The sequence below is a fragment of the Prionailurus bengalensis genome, chromosome E4 (assembly GCF_016509475.1).
Source record: "Prionailurus bengalensis isolate Pbe53 chromosome E4, Fcat_Pben_1.1_paternal_pri, whole genome shotgun sequence".
Classification (NCBI taxonomy): domain Eukaryota; kingdom Metazoa; phylum Chordata; class Mammalia; order Carnivora; family Felidae; genus Prionailurus; species Prionailurus bengalensis.
This window is the reverse complement of record NC_057360.1, coordinates 13,276,691-13,281,448: the sequence shown is the minus strand read 5'-3', so window position 1 is coordinate 13,281,448 and position 4,758 is coordinate 13,276,691.

Genomic DNA, 4,758 nt, shown 5'->3' with positions numbered 1-4,758 from the left:
ACAGAATCTGAGGCAGATTCCAGGCTCTGAGCTGTCAGCACAGAGCCCCACATGGGGCTCGAACTCAGAAGCCATGAGATCATGACCTGAGCTGAAGTTGGATGCTTAACCAACTGAGCCACCCAGATGCCCCTTTTTAAATTAAAAAAAAATATTTATTTACTTTGTATTTTAAAAAAATTGTTTACTTATTTTTGAGAGAGAGAGAGAGAGTGTAATCGGGGTAGGGGCAGAGAGAGAGAGGGAGACAGCGGATCCAAAGCGGTCTCTGTGCTGACAGCAAAGAGCCCGACGTGAGGCTTGAACTCATGAACTGTGAGATCATGACCTGAGGTGAAGTTGGATGCTTAACCAACTGAGCCATCCAGTTGCTCCCCATTCTGAGTAGAGATGCTCAGCATCTCTGATGCTTTTAATCTTGGAGACTTGCTAGCTGTGTCAGGCTAGCTTGCTTTTCCCAGGGCAAGCTAATCTTTAGAGAGAGCAAAAACTCACCTGGCCCAGGGAGTGTGACTTTCATAAGCAAAGCAACCAATCCAGAGCCCATGCCCACAACCCTTCTTCTGCTGGCTCTCACACTCCAGGTACCAGACAACTGGGGGTATCCCCCCCAGCCTAGAGTCTGTTCACATTACTCAAACCAGCCAGTCCTAAACCTGCTTACCTTGCCTCCCCTGCTCCTTCTCACAGAAAAAATAATACTCACAGAAATAATAATACTTATGTTTGTTAAAAAAACAAACCTAAGGAAACAAAAAAACCCCAATAAAGTCTTTTACCCATGTTTTCCCTTCCCTCTGCCTCCTGTCTGACCCTGCTGACTCCTGTGTAGACTCATGTAGTGTGGCATGCCTCCTGTTCTTGGAATCTGTGAGTATTAACAACCCATAATCTCCTGATCTGTTGGCTTTGCCATACCTGAACAATAATAACATTTTAAAGGAACAACCCCTAGCAAAACACTTTCTTATCCCCTTACCCTTAAATGCTTTGTGTCTGGAAGTTTTGACTGAGACTGAATAACACCTGTTTTCAAAGAGAATAGCTAATATTTATTGGCTGCTTTCTAGGTGCCAGATACTGTTCTAAGCACTGGGGGAACAGCCATGGACAAAATGTTTCTGCCCTCACAGAGCTGGCTTATAGTGAGGGGACAGACCACTCACAAACACAAAGCGACTGTGTCAGATGCCACAAGGAAAAACGCAGGACAGGAGGCAGAGAGTGACAAAGGATTGTATTTTTATACAGATTGGCATTTGAGCAGTGACTAGAATGAATGGTGAGGTTAGGTCTCATGTAATGTTGAATTTGGTTAGATAGTTGCATCTGGGGGAATATGCTCACTTTTTGAAAGACCACTTGGGGTAGCATCTGGGACACCATCCCAGAAGACCCAAGAGTCCTTCAAAGCGAATATTCCCACCTCTGATCATTCCTGCTAGAGGAGAAGGCAAAAGAAAGAACAAAGAGGACAAAGGAAGACAAAGAAGTTAGAGAAAGAAAAAGGGAGAGAGAAGTAAGAATAATAACAAGAAAGAAGAGGAAGATACAGAGGAAAGAGCAAGGAAGGAACAGAGGAATGAGGAGAAGATTGGCAGATGTATACACTGAAGTTTGGCTTTGGCCTCGGTATTTGGCTAAGCTTGAAATCTCTAGAAGGCTGAAGAGCCAAAAGTCCGCTTCAAAGTCCTTCCTCCCATCCTGAAAACTGGGTGTGATCATGCAGATTAGCTTCAGATCTAAGCAGCATAGCTGCACAAAGACAATTTTTAGCTGGTTGTATTTTTTTAAGTGCATTTGTTTTTGAGAGAGAGAGAGAGAGAGAGAAATATCCCAAGCAGGCTCCATGCTGTCAGCACAGAGCCTGATGTGGGGTTCAGTCCCATGAACCCAGAAACCATGACCTGAGCCAAAATCAAGTCAGACGCTTAACCAGCTGAGCCACCCATGCACCCCTGGTTGTATTTTTAATATCTGACTATGCACTTTTAAGTCCTGGTAAGAAATTTGAGATACAACTGGGAGTAAAAGATCTTTTGGCTCCATATGTTCAGATTGTATGTCTGTTGAGGTATAAATATATATTTAATTTTATCAGTAAAGCATGCAAAAATGAATGATTGAAAATCCTTACTGTTATGTATAGAAGTAAGACATTGGCAACAGTCCAATTTAGTACGGAAGTTGATTGACGTTAATAGCATAATTTAGGGAACATGTTGGCTACATTAGCTTAGGAAGAATATTGTATTCTTTATGAGCCCTTGATGTTTACATAAATTAAAAAAATTTTTTTTAACGTTTATTCATTTCTGAGAGAGAGGGACAGACTGTGAGTGGGGGAGGGACAGAGAGAGAGGGAAACACAGAATCCGAAGCAGGCTCCAGGCTCTGAGCTGTCAGCACAGAGCCCAACGCGGGGCTCGAACTCACAGACCACGAGACCTTGTCCTGAGCCAAAGTTGGACGCTTAACTGACTGAGCCACCCAGGTGCCCCAATGTTTACATAAATTTAAATAATCATATGAGGAAGAATAACAGAAGTTGGATTATATCAATTTTATCTTCAATTTATTTCATGTAATAGCATTGATAACACCAAATAACATAAATTCTATGGGCTATATTTAATTTTTAAAAAATGGTTATTTATTTTTGAGAGAGCGAGAGAAAGAGAGAGAGCATGTGAGAGGCGGAACAGGGGCAGAGGAGGGAAACAGGACTGAAGCCGGCTCTGCGCTGACAGCAGACAGACCGATGTGGGGCTCGGGCTCACCATACCTGGAGTTCATGACCTGAGCCTAAGTCAGATGCTTAACCAACTGAGCCACCCAGGCACCCCTCCATGGGCTATATTTAATTTTTAGTTATTTGATTCTATTGAGGCCACACGGTTTTAAGAAAAGTTCTATTTCACTTGGGAACATTTGAGAATATTTCACATCTTGTGAGAAGACCTTAACAGCAGAATGTTACTTTGCTACCTTAAACAATTAGGGTAAGGGATATATTTAAAATGGTTTTCCTCCTTTCTCATTGCCAAGTAGTATTCCATTGTGTACATAAACCATAATTTCTTTATCCATTCATCAGTTTCTACTTGGCAATGAGAAAGAATGAAATATGGCCTTTTGTAGCGACATGGATGGAACTGGAGAGTGTTATGCTAAGTGAAATAAGTCATACAGAGAAAGATAGATACCATATGTTTTCACTTTTATGTGGATCCTGAGAAACTTAACAGAAGACCATAGAGGAGGGGAAGAAAAAAAAAAGTTAGAGAGGGAGAGAGCCAAACCATAAGAGACTCTTAAAAACTGAGAATAAACTGAGGGTTGATGGGGGTGAAAGGGAGGGGGTGGGTGGGTGATGGGCATTGAGGAGGGCACCTGTTGGGATGAGCACTGGGTGTTGTATGGAAACCAATTTGACAATAAATTTCATATTAAAAAAATAAATGGTAGAATTCAAAAAAAGTAAAATTATACTGTAAAAAAATTGTGTGCATCCATGATAAATCTTAGATCCAAAGATAAACATATAAAGAGAATTAAAAATAAAAAGAACAAAGTATTACAGAAAAATGTGGTCTCCTGCCCCTTTCTTACAGATCTCTATCTCTGTCTCTGTCTATCTCTATCATCTCTAACTATCTCTATTTCTATCTCTATCATCTCTATCTTTATCTAGCTATATCTATAATCTATTATCTATCATCTATCTATAATCTATTATCTATCATGTATCTATCATCTATTATCTGTCATCTAGCTATGTATTTATCTATCATCAATCTATCGTCTATCTATCTATCTATCTATCATCTATCTATCTATCTAATCAATCATCTATTATCTATCACCTATCTATCATCAATCTATCATCTATCTATCTAATCAGTCATCTATTATCTATCACCTATCTATCATCAATATATCATCTATCTATCTATCTATCTATCTACCTAATCAATTATCTATTATTTATCATCTATCTATCTATCATCAATCTATCATTTGTGTATCTATCTATCATCTATCAATCATCTATTATCTATCTATCTATCTAATCAATTATCTATTATCTATCATCTATCTATCAATCATCTATTATCTATCTATCTAATCAATTATCTATTATCTATCATCTATCTATCATCTATTATCTATCATTTATAATCTATAATCTATCTATCTATCATCTATCTATCTATCTATCTATCTATCTATTATCTAACATATATCTACTATCTTGCCATTCCACTGTCCTCAGAAGTGAACATGTAGTAAGAAATAGGTGGTGTAACCACCTATAGAGGCCTCTGGTAACTGATGACACTGCCAGATTATTTTATCTACTCTATAATGTCAAGCTTAAAACTTCTAACTATTAAAATTTTAGCTATGAAATCTAATAATACTTTTAAAAATAAAACTTTAACACTTATTTATTTTTGAGAAATAAAGCATGAGTGGGGGAGGGGCAGAGAGAGAGGGAAACACAGAATCCAAAGCAGGCTCCAGGCTCCCAGCTGTCAGCACAGAGCCCGAAGCAGGGCTCGAACTCACAAACCATGAAATCATGACCTGAGCTGAAGTCATATGCTTAACCAACTAAGCCATCCAGATGCCCCTAAAAAGCAAAACTTTAGATTTATGCTGATACTCCAGAAGCTCATGTTATAAAGGCAGTATTAAATTTTTGTCATGACTTTGGCTAAATATTTGAAGACTTTTCATTCAGCTAATGGTATA